General features: G+C 49.8%; 1 long non-coding RNA gene across 1 annotated transcript in view; it reads right to left on the minus strand.

Moving 5' to 3' along the window:
- The window catches only part of LOC144146331 (uncharacterized), an 11385-nt gene extending 5330 nt beyond the window's left edge, over nt 1-6055 (minus strand). The window contains exons 1-3 of the long non-coding RNA XR_013317680.1: nt 5759-6055; nt 2827-3069; nt 1367-1402 (exon numbers count right to left, since the gene is read on the minus strand). This is a non-coding gene — a long non-coding RNA (uncharacterized LOC144146331). The remainder of the gene's footprint in view (nt 1-1366; nt 1403-2826; nt 3070-5758) is intronic.
- Between the last annotated feature and the right edge of the window lie 18313 nt (nt 6056-24368).

The following is a 24368-nucleotide window of genomic DNA, read 5'->3' on the forward strand; positions in this document are numbered from 1 at the left end:
TCCAGAATGACCAATCTGCCTGGTCAACTGTGTGAATTTGGCGAACAACGGAACCCATCATGCAACAAGAGCACCAAAATATATTGAGCGCAGGGATAACAGCGCACACGCTCACCTTGCGCTTTTGTCAAAGCGCAGAAGCTTTTTACCTCCACCCCCAAGACTTCTGTCGCGATCGTTGGGGAAAACTCCCGAAAACAACTAAAAAAAGCCACTGGCACCGCCAGGAATCGAACCCTGAACGAATAGAGAAACGGAGCGAGAACCCATTGTCATACCGTTTGAACTACGAGCCCACGCGGAGGCGGGAGAGACAGACGATGCACTCACCGAGCACATCTGCGGGTTTACCCCCTGCGTTCTCGCTGAACGCCACGTGATAGCGTCATGCAACCTCTCGCGCCGCTGTACGCTCGCCCACGGCACGTGCAGCGCCCGTGTTCACGCCTTGCGCATGCGCTAGGCCGCTAGTCAAAATTTAAGGAAGCTCACACCAACGCATGGCATCTCACTTCTCCTCCGTCTCTGCCGCTGATCTCGTCACCTCCGTCAGAGGCGGCATAGATGGAGGAGAGTGAGATCGCCTAGCACCGGGTTTTAGCTGCTTCCTTTATTTTTATAAAAAGATTTCCCACTCACGTGCTTCACCAATACAACTCAACCAACCACCATTCATAAATCATGCGTTGATTTAACCTTAGCAAATAATATCTCTAATAAAGGATGTGGTTAAATGTATTCCACTTGTCTCTGGTTTCACTCCTTGTAGAGCCGCGTGTGTGAATTCAAGTGACGTCGCAAAGGTAATTGTTGTGGGTATCATTTACAGCTTCGCTTTCCAACCCCCTTCACATCGTAGACACAGGGTGGATTGGCATGCATTTTTTTTTTCATTTACTGCAATCGCATTCTGGGCCTCGTCGTTCAACAAATTCGTACATTTAGTCAGACAGATTGGTCGTTCTGGAGCGTTGTGGTGGAGCCCACCTGCGGCAGTTTCGTGGGCTGTACCCATCCGCAGGACTTCGCCTTTTAGTTTCCTGCCCGGTCCACCAGAACCCAGCCTTCGGTAACCCGGGCATAAATGCTTTAGATGCCCGTTTTTCTCTCCTTCTCTCGCTTTGTCTCTTTCTTCCGCGGTCGAAAACTTTCAACCAACCATGCAGCCACAAAATGCAACGCCTGCGAGGTTTTCTTGTTAGTGGTCGAGTGGACAAAATCGTATCGTGAAATTTCAGATTTATATGCACGTACAGTCAGTTATGCCTTACTGCGGGGTATTTTGCATTTATTTTTGTTGGAGGCACAAAGCCATCGCTCTAATAACTAAACTTAGAACGTGAGAAACTTTGAAACGCTGACTTACCCGAGCCGATTGAATCCTTGCAATGGCCTTCTTAACCTAGAAGCATAGGCAAAAAAAAAGTTGCACTTATCACATTAGTTTTTCACCAACTGGATGAGTGCTCGTTCTCTGAACAGACTGTTTTAGGTTCTAGGCCTCAGCCTTCACTTTTCTGAAGCGTTTTACCTTTCTCAGGACAAAGTATGCCTATTCGAACAGCTCCCCTTTTCCCAATGGACATTAGTTTGATTGCGGCAGCTTTACTCTTAGCGCAAATCGTGCTTCAATCACCATTTCCTTATTTTTCCTCTTCATAGTCTCTTATTATTTTCCTCACTACCTTTCATGCCCAGCCCTTCGCCCCTTTTACACGCGTGGGTAACAAACTCTATGTTCTCTTACTTTCTTCCTATATGATTGATTTGTTTATTTATTTATTGATTGATTGATTGATTGACTGACTGACTGACTGACTGACTGACTGACTGATTGATTGATTGATTGATTGATTGATTAATTGATTGATTGATTGATTGATTGATTGATTGATTGATTGATTGATTGATTGATTGATTGATTGATTGATTGATTGATTGATTGATTGATTGATTGATTGATTGATTGATTGGTGACCACCAGGTCGTCATTAAACATTATCCTCATCCTCTTTTTTTCGCTGGGTTCAATTAAGTCCCACTTGTCAAAGGTAATGCGGTTGGATTTGGACAGAGTCCACGAGCCCGTATACCCTACGGTAGATGTCGGATTTATCGACACAGCTGCAAAGCAGGTTTTGACAGCCCTCAGTGATTGATGAAGAGATTGTTGAGCGGGCTGTATTGTTAAAGTCGGAGCACCGCCAAGCCATTTCTGCTGGCTTCGACACAGTTGCCATACCGGTTTGACAGCACTGAGTGACTGTTAGCGCTATTGCCGACGGCGCGATTTTTAGATTTTTCACGCGGGAGGCATCGGTGAGAGTCCGGTATAACCCACCCCGGGGTAATAAGAAACGCCTCAGCTGGTTATGTTAACCCAAAACAAGGGAACTAGCTCCTAGTTGGTTTGCTTTGACGTGATGGAAACTCCTGTCAGCAGGACACTCGTTCATTGGAACTTAGGGAACATACAGGTAGAAAGCCCTAATTCAACCTGTACCTTCTAGGAGGAATGTGTTGTTCGGGATTTTTGGTATTTCCCATCAGTACCTATCGATTAGCATGGTATGAACTGTGTGCAAAATGAAACGCTGCCACAATTTGCGGCATCACGCATCACTCGCCTGTCAACGGGCACCATAGGTGCTTTTCCCATGGCGCGCACGTGTGTTTAGAACCGGGCGAGCGAAGGAAGATTGCTTGTTATTTAATTTACATTTTTTTTTTTTGCAGAAGCTCAAAATAACAAAACTTTGACGTAGCCCCATTGAATAGTAATGCCATTTTAAAGCTGTGTGCCATTCGGCTCTATCGAAAGCTTACCTGCTCAAATTCCTGCATGGTCATATCGGCTTCCTCCAAGCAGGCTTGCAGCTGCTGTTTCTGACCTGGAAGGGAAACGAAACAGTGCGACCAAGTTCCACGTTTCGCAAAAGAACAGCTGAATTGCTGTTACGTGGCGAGTTGAAGTTTCCTCACCGGGTTGGCAGCAGTTCACCAGACTCTCCTCTTCTTTCGTGGTGAAAATATGCACCATCAAAATATTCCAGTCCCGCAGGAAATCCCCTGCGAGAGGATTTTAACAAAATGAATTAATAATTCCAGCCACCCGAAGGTGGAATGGGTCCTACTGGGCGACTGACAGGCATACAAGCACGGCAATACCTGTGCGTACCCAGCGCCATCTACGGGTTCGCTTGGAACATTCCTTCTGTTCTTTTAAACAACTACGAAAGGAACTCCTCTTGTAGGCCTTTGTTGCCCAGGTCAATAAAAAAAGAAGCTTCAGTGGCCCCGGATGTAGAGTAACGGGTTTCGACGTGAAAGGCCTCGGTTAGAGGGTCAAAAATGCCTTTTTTAGGTACAGAGCACTTTATGCGCTCGCCTTATCGTCTTTGCTCGCTAATGGTCGATGTCAAGCGACTGCCGGAATCAGCAGGCGCAGCGAGATAACGGACCCAAGTAGAGCCTGGTGTACCGTCGTCAGGGGGTCACGGTGAGGCTTCGAAAACCTTGCGGTTTAAATAGACATTACCGTTCGAATCTCGTGAACTGCTGGAGCTTGTGATGCATCTCCCCGTTGTTTAGCGAAAAACAAAAAAACAAAAAAAAACTGCAGGTACATTTTAGGCGAAATCTGTGTATATAACCGGCCGCCCCCGCGTTCATGTAGTCAGGAACGCTCGTTTGGCTGGTTTTTACGATACTAAGCGAAAAAAGCGGCCGCGCAAGAAAAAAATTAGGCTTTCGAAATGACGCAAAACAACTCCAGCATACGAAATTAAAGCAAGCACAAAAAGAACAGAACTCCCGCTGGCGCCATTTCAGGCAGGGGACGCGCGAGCACTGCGAAGGCGGAAAATTTGAATTGCATATTCATCAAGATAGGAGTAGTAGTAGTAACTTCATTTTGCCAAAAAGTTGTGGTAATTGCACCACTGAGCTGTTCACTCAGTCATCTAGACAGCAGGGCTCCCGGTGTTTTGGGAGCTCGGTGTCTTCAGCCAACTGGGCGAGGGCTTCTTGCACGTGGGGAGCTGGGCTAGAGATGGCAGCCTCCCACTCTGTTAAGGGTGATATGTTATGAAGGATGGGATGATTTCTTCTACGTGATGTGGGTATTAATGGACATGACCGAATGATGTGGTGAAGTGATGCTCGTTCTACAGAACAGAAGGGGCAAGCGTCCTTATATTCGTCAGGATATATGATGGACATGAGATGTGGAGCGGGGAACGACAATGTTTGGAGCTGCCTGAGAAGGACTGCATGCCTTCGACTGAGGGATGGATGCGGTGGAGAAAAGGAGTGAGACGGGGCGGCGAAGAGCGTGCACGTGTGGTAGCAGTGAGCGGATAACGGCGCCACCACCCATTGTGGCGAATCACTGCTGCACTTCCGACAGCTTTCACATGAGCGGAACGGCTTTAGTTTTTTCAAACACGACACACGTTAATTTCTTACTGTAAAATGTCCTCTCAGTTCAATTCTACGCATTCTTTTCGAATATACAAGGATTCTTTGGTACCTTTCAGGTAGGTTTAAACGCGAGGCATGGCATATCAAGACGTTTAGTTGGCGTTCTGCGTCGCACCAGAAGTTCTAGGCTTATACCTATCTAGAATAGAATAGAATACAATAGAACTTTATTGTTGTTGTTACAGAATGGTACATCACCAGAATATAGTCAATACAGAAAGGGGTACCAGAGTAATAAACTGTAGCGGGAACCCTTGTTATTGATCGCATACACAGAAATAGCTTAATTGTAGCTGCTAGCAGGAATGATACCTAATTTTTTATTACCTATCTTATACAAAGAACGAACGAGACTACGAACGGAATATCGCGATCTACTGGTTTCAGTTCCCTACACACAGTCCATCACTGGTATCATGTTCACAGTGGACCAACATGACCATCACAGTCCGTCACTATCATGCTCATCAGTGGACACAGCCTGCTTCAGTCCACTGCAGGACGAAGGCCTCTCCCGTGCTCCTCCAGCCATTACTGGTCCAGCCCTGCCATAGTCCATTGCAGGAGGGTCGCAAGCTGGGCTAGTCGGAAAGACATTCTTGTATAAAACCTGCGCGAACTCAGACGAGGACGAAGGAAGTGTACCAGCAAAGACCAGCGGCTGTCCATGTGGTACACTTCCTTCGTCTTCGTCTGAGTTCGCGCTGGTTTTATACAAGAACACAGTCCATTCTCTGCCTCTGAACCTCCTGATTCCACCCTTCGATCGAGTTAAGGGTCTTCCCTTTTATTCCCGTCTCTCGGTAGCCACTCTGTCACCCAGGTGGTCCACCAGTTTGTCAGTTATCTATATTGCTTGTTTAGCTCTATAGTCCACTTCTTCCTAAAGCCATGACTTTTTATCGAGGTTGTAACAAGGAAAATCTATTTTCTGCTCAGCATGCTTTTAATCTGTGCATATTAACCAAGTCCCGAGCTTTAAAAGGTACTGTTTTCTATTTTACACACTCTAAAAGCAAAACAACTAGGATTTTTCAAGCGGTAATATTCTTTTTGAATTACCCGCTAATACGTTGGCGATTTGTGATACAGGAAAAAACTAGGAACTAGTGAAAATGTAAAGTCCTTAACAATAAGCGGATTTTTTTTCGAATATTTTCGTGCCTGCTTACACTGCAGCTTGAATGCACCAGCAGGCGCCTTACGTCGCAACCGGTCAACTGTGTTTTGCGAAGGTTCACAAAGTTGCCGAGGGAACAAAATTGTGGCCACTCACTCCATTGTTTGGACTTGGCTTCTCCGCGCTCGCATGGCACACCTGAAAACACGTGGAACAAACGTGAGTCATAGCAGGAGACGATATGAAATGGCATGCAAGTAATATAGTTAGAATATTTTGCTCAAACGACTCAATATGAGAACTCCAAGATGATTTAGTGGCAGCTCAGAGCGTTTATTACTTCCACACCGCCTACATTTATATGTGCATACTTCAGCGTTGTTTTCAACTGGATGTTTTAGGCCTGCTTCTGAAGGTACACCCGAAGGCAGCAGCGGCGGGCATGTAGTAGAGCTGTCGTTTCCCCCACCAGGCACAGACAGCACGCAATGTTTCAAAATACGTGCATCAGGTCTTTCTCGTGGTCTCTGCTGGAGTGTCATCCCCATCCTGGTCCCAGCTTCGGAACATCCAAGAGAGGGCGCAGTCGTCGAGAGTACGCGGGCTACGCCGGGCAGTCCCAGCCGTATAAAGCAAACAGAACTCCACCACGTCCCCTGTCCCGTGTCCCCAGTCAATGACCAGCCCAGCAAGACCAGCCGTGACCAGTAGAGACGAGACGTTACCAAAATAAAATGCCGTGTCACCAGCCCTGCCACCCAATATACTTCCGAGCTAACTAAGACGTTTCGTCTCTGCCTTGACGTCTCTGTCACGCGACCAGGCATCATCAACGACTTCATCATCCGTGGCGGCAAGCGACTCTTCATAGTATATTTCACCGTATTGCTTCTCCGCATCACAATCATCTACGTGCCGCGGCGTCGACCAGGACGGCCGCCCTCGACCGGGGGGTGATGTCGTGGAAAATAACTGGAAAATTCCCCATGGCGCCATGGCTCACCATCGACGACGAAGAGAGTGTAGTTCGCTGCAGCCTGCACAAGCTCTCTCATGACTGCCCCTCATGACTTCCAGCTCTCTCATGACTTCCAGATATAAGAGTACTCGCGCCTGGCAACAACACATAGACGATAGGCTTACCGCGCTTCCGAGTAGCTTAGTTTAAGCAGAAGCAGTGCAGATCTGTTCTTAAGCAAGAATAAGGAGGCGAATAGGCCCGTGGAGTATTTCCCAGCCACCCAAGACGCTCTCCCGAGAGGAGGCTGTTCTCTGAAGGGAACGACTATCGAACACATGCCCACATCTATGTCACCCCTGGTACCTCGAGCAATTAAATGAAGAATACCCATTCTGCGGCGGTTAGGTAAACCTGTACTACATTGTACAGGAACATCAAAGAACCACCGACATACTTCTATCCCACACTCTACTCCATCCCAGTAAGAGTTCACAATATTTTCTAGTAAAGAAAACAGATCTGACACAAAAAATCCGGACAGTGCAAGAAAAACTGTACAACACAAGTGCGTCTCTGCTGCCTCACTATTTGCAATGTCGATAGACTTAAACGCCCATTCCAGCTCTCTGGCCACGGTGACCTTCCGTCATATCCTCGCCCCGTTACAACCCCACCCATCATCACCATCCTTAAAAGAGATCACCTTTATTATTGCCTGAGTTTCGTAGCGGAATGTAGGAGCGCCAAACTAGATTTTACCTACAAAGCACACACGAACTCAGTTTTTACTTACTCGCCAGTAGAAACAACACGACGAAAATCTTGGCCATCATCTCAGTGACTTCAAAATCTAGCCTGTTCCGAACGTCCTGCAGGCTACTCGCATGACATCCTTTGCTACGTCGCACAAAAAAAGGCCCCGACGTCGGAGCACTTAGAACGAGACACCCTCTACAGCTTTCGCTCGAGTACCGTCCCCTTCTCAAGACGCAGTCGGAGACACTCTCATTACCTCGGCACGGTCGCTGAAAATTACGAGCGCTCGAATAAGGCTTCTCTCTTAAGAGTGCCTTTTCTAAAGGCGGGACTTCTGTCATTCGGGCAGCCTTTACGCGTCTTCTGGCGTATTTATGCAACAGGTGTGTTTCTCTCGACTGTGCGCGTTTTTCAAGCAGTTGAAGTTAACGGCTTTATCTCTGCGACCTCTTTTGTTCTTATGGGTGGGGCTTGAACACGTACCGGGCTTGTGACGTTTTGATAGGAGTCGTGTTATTCATCTTCTCTATACAAATTATTAAACGCAGCGGTGCCTGTATGGCCCGGAAAATTAACTCAAGTTGACACGTGTTTTTATTTGTTTTTTATTATTATTTTTAACGAAATATCGAACAGCGTCAATAAGGAACGATAGCATCTATTCGCACTTGAAGAGCGAAGGCAGCTGCATTGTAATACCATAAACTTCTATTTTTGCTACGATATTTTAGCTGAAAAATGCCAACTACTCTAGTAACACGCAAAACAACACCGACGAGCGAAGCGGCGTGTAGTGCTTTATTAGCGACGAACACGCGGCATTTTGGACCCTTCCCCGCTTGTTTCAGACATTTTTCGGTCCAAGCGAAGGACTAGTTCCACTAAGACTGATGCTTCTGTTGCTTCCGCATACTGCAGCTCACTGGCGTCATTGGCTTCTACATTCTCAGAAGTGAATGCGCCGTCATAACCGAAGGGGCATTTTCGCTAATTGCGAGTGAGTGAGTGAGTGAGTGAGTGAGTGAGTGAGTGAGTGAGTGAGTGAGTGAGTGAGTGAGTGAGTGAGTGAGTGAGTGAGTGAGTGAGTGAGTGAGTGAGTGAGTGAGTGAGTGAGTGAGTGAGTGAGTGAGTGAGTGAGTGCAACGTTATTGAAATGAGGAGTCGGGCCGTGGGTGTAACCTCCTGTCCCGGGCATTTTGGAGCTACCCGCCGCCTTCGCCCATTCGATCCGTCGCAGCTGTCTTCTGGGGCAAGAGTAGCGCGTTCTCTTTCCCACTGGTCTCCGTAAGGAAGGACTTGGGATAGAGTTCAATTCGGACTAATTCAAACATTCCCCTACGATGTGGCAAAGCGTGGCAAAGATGCCGCAGTGTCTGCACGTAGTCATAAATGGTGGATGCCTGGCGTGTAGGGTGTGGGTATGTGTTAGTCTGAAGTTGACGAAACGCGGTCTGTTGGAACATGGTGATTTTCTCAGAGAAAGGGGTGCATAGCCTGCGGCCTAGCATGTAATGATCTAGGATGGAATGGTATGTGAAAACGGGGTAGCATCTCGTTCCCTGTTCTTCTAGCGGGGCTCGGCTAAGTAGTCTTGGAGTGAAGGCGTACGTCGCCTAGTTTACGCATGCAGAGGAAGTTTCAGGAGTCCAGGTATTCGTTTCTTTCGCCGGCGTGGGCGCTGAAGTGTCACGTTTAGAATGATTTCGGATATTCTTCCTCTTGGATAGTTCCTGTGTGCCGGTTGATAATCTTTGGTGATGGTGTATTCAGCGGTTTGCACGATTGCCAAGGCGATTGCGTTTGCATATGTGTGTACCATTGTGGCCATGTGTAATTTGATGCCAGTAAGCAGTGAGTGAGGTGTGGCTGTTACACAGCCCTAACTTCATACCTGCCATCGTACGCGGCGTCGGTGCATACCCCGTCTTCAGATTTTTCGTACTAGCGGTGAATAGCTTGTGCACTAGTTATTCTTTGTGCTTGATTGTTTATCACCAGTCCGGGAGAAGTTTTAGTTTCATCCTAGCTTCAAGAGCGACCGTGGCGGTGTCTTGCGCCTACATGAAAACGTTAAAGGGACCCTGCAACACTTTCGGTAAACGCTTTCACTCTCTCCTTCGCGTCTGGAAGCACTGCGAAAGCTACAGTTATCACCAGCACGGAGAGGCACTGCGTGATTTGCTCGTCGCACCTGATACGCCTTTCGTTTCTGCTTTGCGTTTGTGGCTTTATTTTTAAAGTTGCTATCGAAAAGCGTTCATTGCTACAACTGAAGGAAAACCGACCAGCAGCCGCTACATGGCCTCAGTCATGTAATTCGGGCCGTTGAAGAACGTCAAGACCGGGATAGAGAGAAAAATATTTTTGTCAAGCTTCAGAGTTCTCTGAAGAGCATATAGAGCAGTAAGTTTTGGCGGAAATACTTGGGTGCGACCCCCTAATCCAAGTACTGGGTGGGTTGGGTGACTACGTTCTGCAAGCATTTAAGATTTCAAAAAAAAAAAAGTTGAAAAAAGTGTACCAGGGTTCCTTTAAGTTTGGGAGAGGCAAATACAGACCGAACGGTGTTCGGCAGGATGAGTCGGAGTTACTGCGCTGTGAGGTGGGCTTCGACGATACCTTCTATGGTGTTATGTATTACTTATCCGGAAAATGTGTCCTGGGCCCGTTTGGTGACTAGATATATGAAGCGAGATATGAATGCATGTGAAAAATTGGCTGTAGGCATACTTACTTGACTTGAAACGACGGCAGTGTTTTGCGTCCACTGCAGCCCCTCCCCCATCCGTTCATATCTTTATTTCGCTTCGCTTCGCTAACGTATGAAAAAAAAAAGGTATTTCACAGAATATTCAATTTTCGTTTTATTACCGATTATTTCTATGTAATTCAAGGAGAAAAATTCACCAGTTAGAGCTCCTATACTTACTCTTAAGTTTTTGTTTTGGCCATTTACTTGCAGTTTACGCGCAGTTGAAATATGCGTATTTTTAAAAATCGGCGACTCAAGAAAGTCAGCGGATTGCGAAAATCAAATAAAGCTAGACACTGGCGCTAAATAGAATGTGGCTGTTTATCTTTTTTTGGCACAACGAAAAAAAGAGAGGAGGAGAGTATGGAGGGAAACTAAGCATGCAGTCATGGTCAAGCTTGATGCTAAACGCCCTGGTGATTAGAATGTGGGGAATGCGCTGCAGCATTCCGAGTCAGCGACGTCCGAGAAGCCATGCCTTGTCCACAGAGTACGCCGAATACTGTGTTTTAGTGCTGCCGCTGAGGAGGTCAAGTCGAGTTGAATCTTTCTGAGATCTTGACCAAACACCCCTGAAATAAACAATTAGAACAGTTAGCGGAAACAGTCAGAATTTTTGTTTTGGTTATTTACGTGTACCGTGAGAGCTATGCGCACTTTTTGGCTGAGTGGATTTTTTTAGTGACAAACCATCGCTAGCGTCGATTCGTCTTTCACGCCGAGTGATCATTCACGTTATGTAGGGTACAAGTCGTGCCAGGACCACAATAAAGAGAACGATAATGTCAGCTTGCCTGGCAGTAAGCTATGGCCAGGTTACCTTTAGAATTTGCTCGTTTTATCGAGAGAAAAATTAGGATGTATTCGTGTAAATTCTCACACGAATACCGGATGCATCTCACGAATACCGGATGCATCTAACGAACGTGGGAATTCTCACACGAATACATCTCACACCGTATGCATCTAACGAATACATTACAGCGACATTAAAGCATGACCGTGCCACCTTCATCATAACAACCGGGCACATCCCACCGAGGGCAAAGTTTAACATGAAGCTCTTGGAAGACACTTTGGCCAATACACCTCCCCCGCACTTGCTCACGGGTGGCTTCAATGCACATCATCCAGGTTGGGGCAGCACGACGACTACGCCAAGGGGAAGCCGTTTACTCCGTGTTGCCAGAGAAGCGGGACTGGACGTGTCTAACACTGGTTACCCCACATTCTTCCGCGGCATAACCTCAAGTGTGCTTTATGTTTCCGTAACCTCTGCTTCCCTGCTGTCCTCCGTGTCCTGGCGTTCCGATGTTGACAGTTTTGGTAGCGACCAAGTGCCCACATACACGATAATGGAAGGAACGTGCGGAGGACCCTTGAAGCGGGAAGTGGGATACCTTCTAAACCCTATTCGAAGATAACGCTGGTCCACTATCAACAATCGAATAGTTGACATTTGCCATTGTCTTCTGCCAAGGTCATGGTCTCCTTTTGATGGGGACTAAGAACATCTTCAGCGCCTGGCCAGAAAAACCTTGGTGACAGAAGATATGCGAGCTTCAAGGCGTGCGCAGAAGCGCGTTCAGAAGCCCATGACCAAGCTTTTCAGAAACCGCTGGCCTCAGTTCTGCTCAAGATTGGATCCACGCAAGCCACTGACCCGCATATGGCAGTTGTTTCACGGCCTGAGAGCCCCACCTAATCAGATCCACCCATTTTCTTCTGTAGCCCTCAAGCGTGGAGCCAGCGACGTAGACGTTGCGGAAGCGGAATTTTGTGCAAAAGTCAGCGCTCCACAGACACCTTCTGTGATTCCTGGGCAGTTGATCGAGTGGCTTCTTACCACGAATGATGTGATAATGGATGAGCTCTTTACCATCAATGAACTGTCTGCAGCGTTAACATCCATAAATTTGTACTCCTCGCCTGGGCCTGATGGAGTTAGCTACTCAGCTCTCAGACATCTCGGCCTCAAGGCGCTTCAGCAGCTGCTCAGTATTATAACACATCATGGCTGACAGGCCGGGTTGAGGCTGGCTGCAAAATTTCTCGCCCGGTACCGGTTCTCAAGCCAGGAAAATTCCCGACAGATATCAAGTCTTACCGACCAATTGCTCTTATAAGCTGCATTGGAAAGATAATGGAGAATTTCGAACAACGGCGGCTTGTCTGGCACCTCGAAAACAGGAATGCCTACCCGCCAGATATGTCAGGGTTCAGGCAAGGAAGGAGCGGTATTAACAGTGTGATCGGCCGGGTAACAGACATTCTGGCGCAAAAGACTGCGAAAAGATTCACCATTGCTGTCTTCCCGGATATAAAGGCCGTATTTGACTGCGTTTCCTACGAAGTACTTCGAAGGGAGATGGCGTTCATAGGACTCCGAGGCCGAATGCAAGCCTGGCTCAGTGATTACCTTAAAAATCGGTATGTCCGCATGACAATCAGAGATGGTAGCAAGACACGACATGCCATCATGCAAGGTATCCCACAAGGTGGTGTTCTGAGCCCAACATTGTTCAGCATATGCCTCATCCGCATCACCAAGGTATTACCCCAGGGAGTCCACAGCAAGCTGTATGCTATCGATATCTGCATCTGAGCTTCGGGCAGGAACCGCAGAAACATTCGCGCAAAACTGCGAAAGATTCTGTTCGCCATACAAAAATACCTCAGCAGCTGCGGGCTGCTGCTGTCTCCTGAGAAGTGCGCTGACATATATCATTAATCAAACGCGAGGTATCCCGATACCCACTGGAAATAAATGCCGTGCAGATACCCCATGTTTACAATCATAAATTTCTATGCATTGCAATTGACCGTTCGCAGTTCTGGGCTTCCCGTATCAGGCGACTAAAAGAGCGACTCCATTCGTTTCTTCACATTTTGCGGATGATGACAAGAAGCACCTGTGGCTGATCAATGTCAGCACTCTTGCCAATCTACAAAGCGCTCTTCGTAGGCCTCTCGCGATATAACCAGAACAGGAGGAACTCGAAGGTTCTGGAAAACTTGCAAGCTCAAGCGCTACGAATCTGCCTGGGCCTTCCAAAGTGCACCTCCACGATAGGAACACTATGTGAGGCAACCTGCTTTTAAGTGCAATGCACTTCTTAAGCGACCCTGAACCTGCGTCCACCGGTGATGTCCGCATAACATACCCACGTGGGGGATTGGCCAGTTAAGTGCGAATGCACTTCTTAAGCGACCCTGAACCTGCGTCCACCGGCGATGTCCGCGTAGCATACCCACGTGGGGGATTGGCCAGGAATCTCCTCGTCTTCCTTGGCAACGGGGGGAATGGGCGCGCTGCCTGGCCGCTGACATGGCACATACCCACGTGGGGGATTGGCCAAGAATCGGGCGTGAGAAGGGCTAATGCACCCGCTTAAAGGAGTACTGACACGAAATTTCAAAGCTGAGATCCGCTCTAGCAATCAAGTACAACGACAACACAAATAGGTGTCTGTGAATAAATGCATCTTTCTTTCTTTGTAGTTGTGTGTGTGTGTGTGTGTGTGATCTCTCTTTCGCGAACATTACCGAACCACGCAAATTCAACTCGCGCATTCGCACTTTCACATTCTTCCCCTCGGGGAAATGCGGGGATTTTTTTCTGTGACCAGTCTCCGTTCACAAGACTTTCTCCGTACCAATATCCGCCATGTTTCTCGATGATTCGCTCACCCACTGGCTGCCGTCTCTGCATCTCACGTGGAGCACATTCTGCCATCTAAATATTTCCGACCAAACTGCCTGCTACGTCCACCGTAGTTGTACGCAGCATATACTGTGGGCCCCAGCGTACCTGAAATAGGCAAAAAGTCGTCTATGCCCACATCAGGATTGACATACTTAGTCATGGAGCATATCCACAACCGTTATCCACGCCACATTCAAGTGTACACGGATGGATCTGTGACTTCGGCCTCTTCGGCATTCAGCGTATGGATTCCGTAAGCGGGATGGTTCATTAAAGAGAAGCTCAGCCACAAAACATCTTCCACGGCTACTCATCTAGCAGCTGTCAGAGCAGCACTCTTCTACGTAAGCAGAAATCCTGCTTGGCGGTGTGTAATTCCTTCAGATTCCCGCCGAGCCTTGCAAGCTCTGGCGGCCTAATTTCCGCAACCAACTTGTGTGCGATTTGAATGAGATCTACACAAGTGTGGTTCACGAAGCGCACGAGGTTTAACTTCAGCGGCTACCAGATCCTTCTGGTATAACTCACAACGTCGTCTCGTATGCGGCCACCAGAGAAGCTCACGAGCTACACTACACCGTTGGAATCCCGTTCTCCAACGAGGAAAACAGAGCAGCTGCATTTTACCTAGGATGGAAACTCCAGCTCACGGCCTGGAAGGATCCTGCGAGAAGGTACGTTCCTTTCCATGTGACAGACCCCAAGTGTGAAGTCTGCCCGAGCGCCCTGAAGGCGTGCTATACCGGCTGCGACTGAAGCCTACACCAGAGGCTTCTTGCTTAAGCGGGGCTCTGTAGAGTCGCCATCGTGTACAGTGAGCTCTATGACTGAGAACATTAGGCCCCTCTTATGCCACTTCCCGCGATATGCTACTCAACAGGCCATAGCTTCGAAGGCACTTTGCGACTCCGACGTGGAAGTGCCCTAGAATTTTCCCCCTTGAGCCCCAGCGGAATTATGGCGAGGCATTACTGGGGACAAAAATTCTATTTACTTTTCTTGCGGAAACAGGGCTGGTAGAGGTCCTGTAAACCCTCTGTATGCATACATCTGTAGAGCGCCGATCAGGCGAGAGAGACGGCACCAGACATCTTGCCGCAACCGGAACCTGATTTTTATTCTCTGCGCGTGGCTCGGACTGCTCACGCAAGCACCCGCGTCGATAATGATGATGATGAAGCGTAGGCGATGTTGATGATGAGCGCTGCTGTGGTGATGATGATGCCGCTACAGGGGTCCCCCTCCTAGCGCGGAGCGCGGTAAAGGAATTCGGGACATAGCAGAGGAGAGCAGCTGAAGGTCGTTGAGTACGAGCGAATGTCCGGCGCAATTAATTGTCTGTGGTGGTCGTTGACGGGCGGCACACGCCAATGAACGTGGCGGGCTGCGGAGTGCACATGGGACGCTTGAGGTGCACCTGTATGTAGAGGCTCTGGAGGAGGATCCAGAGCAGCGTTAGCCATATAGGCGGACTTGAGCCTTTCGAGGGCAATGGTGTCAGGGCGGCAGTTCATGTCCACGAGGTACGTTGACGAGTGTCGCTGTAGTACCGGGAAAGGGCCGCCGTAGTGAGATTAGAGTGGCCTGCGAACAGCGTCATTGCGCACATAAACGTGGGTGGCATTGCGAAGGTCCGACGTGATGTAAACGTCTCTCGGCAGGGAAGTTCGTGTAGGCTAAGGTTCAAGTTGCCGAAAGAGCATGCGTAGTCTTTGCACATAGTCGCTGGTAGGCAACGACTGTGCTGGCGGGTTGAAGAAATGACCAGGGAGCCGGAGTGTCGAACTATAAACGAGTTCTGCACTGGAACAGGACAATTAGGTCGGTCTTCAGGGCACATCGAATAGCCAGAAGAGTCAGCGGAAGGCGCTGTACCCACTCGGATGGTGTCTCGTGAGCAGTAAGAGCTACCTTGAGGTGGCTGGAGGAAGCGTTGAGCCGGAGGAACTAGATAGCGCGTGGCCTTGGCTCGTTGACAATAGGCACAGGCATGGACCCAGTCCCTAATGTTGGCGTTCATGCGCCGCCATACGAAGCGCGACGAGATGAGGCGTTGAGTGGCGCGAACACCAGCGTGGGCCATGTTGTCCAGCGTGTGGAAAATTGGCCTCCGCATATCCGAAGGGACAAAAGGACGAGGAACAGAAGTGGACAGGTCGCACACGACAGTCACCCCTCAAGGGTGACCTCTTCGAGCTTCAGGGATGTCGGAGATGCCCGGAAGTGGGCCAGCTCTGGGTCCTCGGCCTAAAGTCTGGCGAGCGTCGAAAGGTCAAGTGGCTGATTGGACGACGGTGACACGACCGCGTCAACGCGACTAAGAGCGTCTGCGGGGATGTTGGCACTGCCGCTTAAGTGCCGAATTTCCGTTGTGAACTCAGACACAAACGCAAGTTGTCGTACCTCGCGAGGCGTATAAAGAGAGTGACTACGCTCCAAGGCATAAGTCAGGGGCTTGTGATCCGTGAAGATCGTGAAGGGCCTGCCTTCGAAGAGATGGCGGAAGTGGCGCACAGCGAGATAGCGAGCAGCTCTCGGCCGAACACACTGTATCGTATCTGTGTAGCAGTGAGACGCCTAGAGAAAAACGCGAGAGGCTGCCAGCTGTCATTGAGCCATTGCTGAAGTACGGCGCCAACCGTGGTACTGGATGCGTCGGTCATGAGCGCGAGCGGGGCGTCCGCGTTTGGATAGACCAAGAGAGCGGCGTCCGCTAAGGCACTCTTGATGGCCGAGAACGCTTCTTCAGCAGCTTGGTCCCAAGGCAGCGCAGAATCGCCAGATTTAGTACCAAGGAGGCGGTCTAATGGTGCGAGTAGGGTGGCACAGTTCGGTATAAAACGGCAGTAAAAATTCACCAAGCCGAGGAACTGACGAAGTTTTGTCACGGAGGTGGGCTTCGCGAAATCTCTTATGGCCTCGACTTTTGTAAAAAGAGGTTTGATGCCAGACGAGTCGAGATCATGGCTGTCGGGCGCTTCGACGCACCAACAGGCGCGGGCCATGGGACGAGCAGCGCACAAATGAAACGCACGTGTCGCGCGGCGCCTTGAAACGCCGCGCATTCCGAGGAAGTCCGCGCCTGCTCGCACCAGATATCTTAACCGCCACCACATGGGATGGACCCCGACGAAGACGACTCGCTTTACCCCCTTCCCCTGGTCCTCGGTGGCAAGAGGAGGGGACGATAAACAGAGAGACGCGGTCCGGGCGCAGGAGAGCTCGGCCCGTCGTCTTCGTGCTCCGCGCGAGTACTGTTTTTTATTCGCCCGCCGGGCTGCAAATAAATGTACAGTTTTGATCGGAGGCTCAGTTTGTCGGTTAGAGATACCCGGGGTGAGATCCTCAGCGCTACTGCGGCTTGGAGGAGAAGCCCCGGGGAAAACAACATCAGGAAGATAACTGGCGCAGTCGACAGGATCTTCAACAGCGATGACTCAGCCAGCCGGCGGGCGAGGCGAGCCCCTCGACGGACGGAGCAGGCGGAGAAATCGCGGTCTGCTGAACGAGATCGGCAGGAGCAGAAAGCTCGCCACCCAGGTGGGGAAGCGGCTCGACCGGGGCTCAACGGACGTCTCAACGGAGACCGAGGCAATCTCTGCGGCCTGCTGAGCAGCGGAGAAGCAGCTTGGCCAGCGGTCAGTGGAGGCATCAGCAGCCCATTGAGCGTGGAGCTGCAGGAGCAGCGAGCTGTCGGCAGGCGAGAAGTCAGCTGGCCATTGTTTGGTGGACACTTCGGCTGACGGAGCCGCGCCTAAATGGATACCCCATCTGCACCAATGCGGCATCTCTACAGGCACGGAGCGATGCAGGTCAGTGCCTCTCTTGATCCTGGGTGCGTGGCTCACCATGACATGTAGGGGGTGCTTCATGAGCAGCCCTGAGATAATGGGGGCCGGATAGCTAGGCATGGTGAGATGGAGCTGAGTGTGAGTGCTGACGAGGAAGCAAGCGTCAGGATTAGGTCAGCCATGTCGTTCGCTGACGAGATGGCCCTACTGCAGGCGAAACTGAAGATCGCTGAGGCGGAGTTAGCAGCGGAACGTCAAAGGAGTGAACGTTTGAGAAGCGCTAACAACTCCACCGCCTCACCGATCGGGCAGCGAACACAAGAGTACAGCGAGATGGATGGGAAATTAGATTGCATGAGCATGCTGCAAGGGGTGCTCGTAGATATGCCCTCCCAGGAAGCGCTTGTGCTTGATTGGTTCGCTGATGCCGAAGCCAGGCTAGACTCCTACTGTGTTCCGCAAAAATGGCGAGCAAGGGTAATTCTTCCCTACTTGAGCGGGAGGGCTAGAGGGTGCCTAGCTGGACTCTCGGGTGAGCAGCGCAAGAGCTACGCAGTTCTTAAGGCAGCAGTACTGAAGGGGTTGAGGCTGGCTGCAGTTGAGCGCGAGCCCGTCGTCGCACCGTGCGGAGACGGAGAACATTCTGGGAGCGTGGGCGAGCGGCCCGTTGCCTTGCAGAATGCAGCAGAATGGGAATCGCGCGAGGATACAGTTGGTGTCACGCACACTGCATCTTGTGTTTCTCGAGATACCCAGATGTCATGTCGCGAAAATGTGATTGCTATGGGAAACTCGAGCGAATCGACAGAGGAAAGTGTAAATAAGGGTACGGCTGCTTATATAATGCAGCCGCAGGCAGTTGCATGTAGGACTGCAGGCATAGCTGAAGAGGCAGCCAATGTCAGCGTTAATGTGGCCACGAAGCAGCCCTCTCCTGCTTTCGCTGACCAGCGGTGCGTAGTGGAGCACGGCGCTCCGAGCGCAGAAGCAGCCGAACCTGAGGGTCCGCACAGAACGAGGTGAAAGCGTCAGTCAGCTTCACCTGAGTGCAGCTTGGCTGCAACGCATGCTGACGAGCCGGCAGCGGTCCCTCCTCGAGCGAGAAAGCAAGGAGGAGAGGGGTTCCCGATACTGTTGCGTCAGTCAGCTTCACCTGAGTGCATCGTGGCTGCAACGCGTGCTGACGAGCCGGCAGCGGTCCCTACTCGAGCGAGAAAGCGAGGAGGAGAAGGGCCCCTGATACTGTTGTGTGACGGGGTGCACCGCATGGCAAGGGTGTATTCCGACGACGACGGCCGGTGCGTACTGCCTTCTAAAGGCCGCTCGCTCTGAATGAGCTATCCATACTTTGTCATGGTGACGTGCAGCCAGGGTCAAGGGGCACTGCCGTGCTCATTGTTGTGTCGCCAGTTGAAGGAACGATGGAGCACGCTCGCAAAGTGTGTGTGGTGTGTGTGTGTTTCGTGTGTGAAACATTCCTGAAGTTATGTTTCACAGTGGCGGTGGAGGTGTCGGGCGCTTCGACGCACCAACTGGCGCGGGCCATGGGACGAGCAGCGCACAAATGAAACGCACGTGTCGCGCGGCGCCTTGAAACGCCGCGCATTCCGAGGAAGTTCGCGCCTGCTCGCACCAGATATCTTAACCGCCACCACATGGAATGGACCCCGACGAAGACGACTCCCTTTACCGTCTTCCCCTGGTCCTCGGTGGCAAGAGGAAGGGAGGATGAAGACAGAGAGACGCGGTCCGGGCGCAGGAGAGCTCGGCCCGTCGTCTTCGTGCTCCGCGCGAGTACTGTTTTTCAGTCGCCCGCCGGGCTGTAAATAAATGTACAGTTTTTGTATCGGAGGCTGAGTTTGTCGGTTGAAGATACCCGGGGTGAGATTCTCAGCGCTACTGCGGCTTGGAGGAGAAGCCCCGGGGAAAAGAACATCAGGAAGATAACTATGGCCAAGGAATTCGAGCGACGACACTCCGAACTCACTTTTCGCCACGTTGATGACGGTGCCGTGTGCAGACAGCCGTTCAAGCAGGAGGCGAAGATGCTGCAGGAGTTCCTGCAGGGATAAACTGGCCGCGAGGATATCATCGACGTAGGCAATTTCGAAGGGTAACCCGCGCGTGACGCTGTCGATGAATCTCTGAAACGACTGCGCTGCATCGCGTAGTCCAAACGGCATGCGGACAAATTTAAAAAGAGCAAAAGTGCAAAAGGCGTCGTGATGGATGTTTTTGGAAGGTATTCTTCGGCGGCGGGAATTTGATGATATGCCCGAACGAGGTCTATTTTGGAGAAAATGGTAGCACCGTGAAGGAAAGCCGAGAAGCTTTGAATGTTGGGGAGCGGATATCGGTCGGGCACAGTCCTGGTGTTAAGGCACCGATAGTCCCCACAGGGTCGTCAATGTCCTGACTTCTTGGGAACCATGTGGAGTGGTGAGGCGCTGCTGCTTGAGGATTGGCGTGAGATACCGAGCTCCAACATGTGATCAAACTCTCCCCGGGCGACTTTGTCTTTGTCGGGGGCAAGCCGTCGGGGCCGAAAGAAGACAGGGAGCCTTTCGTGGGTATGTGGTGACGAACGTCATGCTTGAGAGGCTTATTATTCCAGTCAGGCGGCGATGTCAACTCCGGAAACTCCTGCAGCAAGGCCGCGGATGGCCCTTCGGCAACTGTGGCAAAAGAACGCGCCACATCTGTTGTCGCCGGCGCAGCAATGCCTTGGATGGAAAGGAATGTGGTGGAATCGAGGAGACGTCGCTGCTTGACATCGACAAGGAGGCTGTGATGCGTGAGAAAATCGGCTCCGATGATCGCGCAGCCGACGTTAGCCACCATGAAAATCCATCGAAAAGCTCTGCGAAGTCCCAGGTTCAGGGTGAATGAGCGCTGCTTGTACACGGGGATCCTAGTGCCGTTTACAGCTTGGAGGTACATGATCGCCGAGGTGGACGAGCGCTCCGACCGTGTAGCGGGGAGGATGCTGATCTGGGCTCCCGTATCAGGCGCCGATCAGGCGAGAGAGACGGCACCAGACATCTTGCCGCAACCGTTACCTGATCTTTATTCTCTGCGCGTGGCTCGGACTGCTCACGCAAGCACCCGCGGTCGATGATGATGAAGCGTAGGCGATGTTGATGGGCGCTGCTGTGGTGATGATGATGATGCCACTACACATCTCGCCTTTCTTTCCTTTTTTTCGTTTTCTCTTTCTCTCTTTTCCCCCTTTCATCTCACTGTATTCACCTGCATCTGGAGTAACAAGCCCTGCTGTTAGTAGAGCTGACCTCTTCAGCTTTCATTAAAGGCTTTCTCTCTCTCTCTCTCTCTCTCTCTCTCTCTCTCTCTCTCTCTCTCTCTCTCTCTCTCTATCTATCTATCTATCTATCTATCTGCTTTGTCGCGATAGCAATGATATCAATGTTATTGCAAACTTCATACAAACAATGGAGATATTATAACTATTATAATTCTTTATTCGTAAGGGGAGCCTCAAGGTCTAGTCAGGGATAGGGAAGGCGGCAACAATGAAAACAGATTAGCCGCTTTTTTGTGACGTCGCAGAACCTTCCTTTTGCGATTTCCTCCCGCCGACCGAATCCACCACCAAGATACTTGACTGGGTGATTCGTGGGGTCTCTACTTGCGTTTGGTCGCATCGCTAACATGGAGTTAACCCATTCGTAATTATTTTTATAATGATGGCCCAGAAAACGTCACTCCTGGTTGTAATACGTCACTGTAAGTCAACATTTCAGCTTTTCAAGATTTTTTGCGTTCTTTGTGTTTTTCTTTTTTTTTTTGGGGGGGGGGGGGGGGGTGGAGGGTGTTAAAAAAATATTTCGTGACTTGAATGGAGCCGTGTGAATTGCCGAAGGCTAGCTCTTTGAAATCGACCAGTGGTGTATTTTGTCTTCATTTCCCCTCTAATGTCTTTGCCTTCGCGCTTAGTTTTCATTACCCATGAGCGAAATAATTCACCGCCTTGCGAACGACATGGCATGCTTTGTCAAGAGAATGGTGGTTGTTACTGCAGCCCAAAAGCAGGCCCACGAAAACTGGCAAGAGAGGCGACGGGCCCCTCATACAATACGATACCATTTTTAGAATTGCGCACGGGCACTTTTGCAAACAAAGAAGCAAAAAATATTCTGCCCTGCAGCTGGGGCGCTATTGCCTGTGAATTCACGGAGGCGCATTTTACACGCCTGCGTTGGCAGGGCTCCTGTTTCTTTTAAAAAATTATTACCGCCTTTGTCAGTCACCACGGATAGCTGCGCGACATTTATGGGACGTTTATTCCTGCTTCTTTTGCGCATGAGCGGGACCATTTCAGAGTTGCCTCTGGCTGGAGCTATGAAGTTGTGATTGGGCGTTTGTACTGTCGTTTTTCCTGGATCGTTTTCATGTAGCGCATTTTTTTAAGCTGCAACACGAATGAACTCGCCCAAGATCACGTTTAGCTTAACATAACTGCGCAGCTAAAACGCGTATGGACATTAACAATGACTCCTTAACTATGACGTGAAGATTAAAGAAGGAGTAAACGTGGTGAAGTTGAACTTTGTTTCTCCGTCTACTTCCAGCCGGGCATTGAGGTGATAATTCTTTTTCCATTATCAACGTTCTTTACAAAAGCGCACATCAGCAGGGCGCGAGCCACAACCAATTATTTGTTGTTGTTGTTTTTCTCTCCCGCCCTGACGGCTTCAATAATCCGTTAAAAAACACGACTCACAATTCTTGTACAAATTCTGGTCAAAATGGTGGCGGATCAGTTTTCAGAACACTTTTGTATATTATATCTGCCTCACTTTTAGGGCCTTCTCTTCATCTTTCGTTAAATCTCTCTCTCCCTCTCTCAATACTGACGCAAGAATTCGGCAACAACATAACACGGCTGCACAGTTATACGGGTACGTTGTATTTTATTATAAATCGCGGAAATTTTCCGAGGCGAATTTTACTATCACTGTAATTGGATAGGTTTATCTCTATCTGCATTGCTCTGGAAACTCAGTGGTGATGATGATGATGATGGCTCGGTTTTATTGGCGCAAGGCCGACTATGGGCAAAGAGCGCCAAAGAAGAAGTTACTAAATTTGATGAGAATCTAAACACTAAAACGTGTGACTAAAACTAAAGGTGATGCAAAACAAAAGACAATGGAGAGATGGCTGGTGTATAGGGCCAGGATGATTACACGTGATATGACAAGCTGCTGCAGAAAGTTTACCTCAGCTAAAAACTTAAAAACACGTTGACTAGAGAACATTGGTTCGTCGGCTAAAAAGTATTATGGGTGCAAAGGAATGTATCGTCTGTATAATTCAGGGAAATGTTCGTGTCGTGTTGTGTCAAGTGCCTTGCATGTGATTAGTATGTGGTCTACGGATAGGCCCTTTCCACACCTGCTACGCATGGGTCCCGAAGTTCCAGTGAGCAGGTGGGAGTGCGTCACATGTGTGTGGCCTATCCGCAGCCTAGCCAGGGCGACTGCAGTGTATCTGTTGTGTGAGTCAGTTATGTAGCGTCCCAGTTGTGGTTTTATTACGTGTAGTTTGTTGTCTCAGTGGTGTTAAGATGCTTATAGGGTTATGGTTTGTAGGTTTGCAAACAAATCCTAAGGTACAAGGCGCGTGCAATAAATGAAAAGAAACAAAATACAAAAATACTATAGCAGTTACAGAACAGTTGGACTCCATATGAGCTGCGCGTCTAAAAAGCTTGGCATACAACCCTGTAACTACACCATGTCACATCTTATAAATCTTACAGGACGTTAAACGTTCACTATAATATTCCCGTCAACCATTTCATTTGACACTTAATTTATAGTCAACTAGTTCCATTAGTTATCCGCAGCGTTATTATCAAACGTACAGTCAGGAAAGAAAGTCTGCATTCCATGCGACCAGCTTCCGAATGGCAGCGCATTTCCATCATGTGAGTGCCGGCCTCCTTAGCTGTGACACTGGTTACCTGTACATTTAAACTGAACACCTCTTCGTTTTCTTTCCCAAGCCGAAGCGCGCTTTCTCCGCAGAAAGATCAAATGCTGGGAGACGTGGCATCCAGTCCTTTTCTCCCTACTGCACATGCCTTTGATCTCGCTAGAACTCAATTAATATGCAGTTTCATTAAGGGAATGTAATTTATATAAATACGTTGATTAAACTTGAAAAATCTTGGGTTGCCTGTCCCTGTGTTTTTGGGGCGTGTTTTGTGTTACGAAGTTAAATGTAGCACAAGCCTATGCACCAGTGTCGCTGCAGGGAGGACAGTATTGACAGCTTCTATGGCGGTGCCGAATCAGCAATAAAAATGATAGGGATGGACTTTTTTACTGGTGCCGGGGACTTGTCGATCACCGAGACTTTGCGCAGAGGCAGTGTCGCATGCAGTGTCGTCGTCTTCTCGGCGAAGATCGGGCCCACCTGGTGTCGGAGTTTCGCTGGTCACGACAGTGTTTTTCGCGGGGCGGCCCTACGTTTGCGTTGGGTAGCCCCTCCCCCTACCCGGCCTCCCCCGTTGTTGGACGTCTGCTGCCTTCTGGAGTTGCCTCATCCTTGACTTGTGGCCAAGATGGCCTCTCATCAGCCCGCAGCAGTGCACTACCGGCCTCCAGTGCCGAAGTCACAGTGCTTCAAGTTTGATGCGCCGAAAGACGCCTCTGTTGACGACATCATCGATGCCATAGAAGACGTCGTGGGTCCCCACGGCCTGAAGGGTCTCCAACACCAAGGAGGCATGAAGTTTTGTGCCGCGGTCACGTCCGCTGCTGCAGCGAAGTCCC

This window comes from Haemaphysalis longicornis, unplaced genomic scaffold (genome assembly GCF_048455015.1).
Source record: "Haemaphysalis longicornis isolate Haplotype H1 unplaced genomic scaffold, Haemaphysalis longicornis Haplotype H1 scaffold_7, whole genome shotgun sequence".
Lineage (NCBI taxonomy): Eukaryota > Metazoa > Arthropoda > Arachnida > Ixodida > Ixodidae > Haemaphysalis > Haemaphysalis longicornis.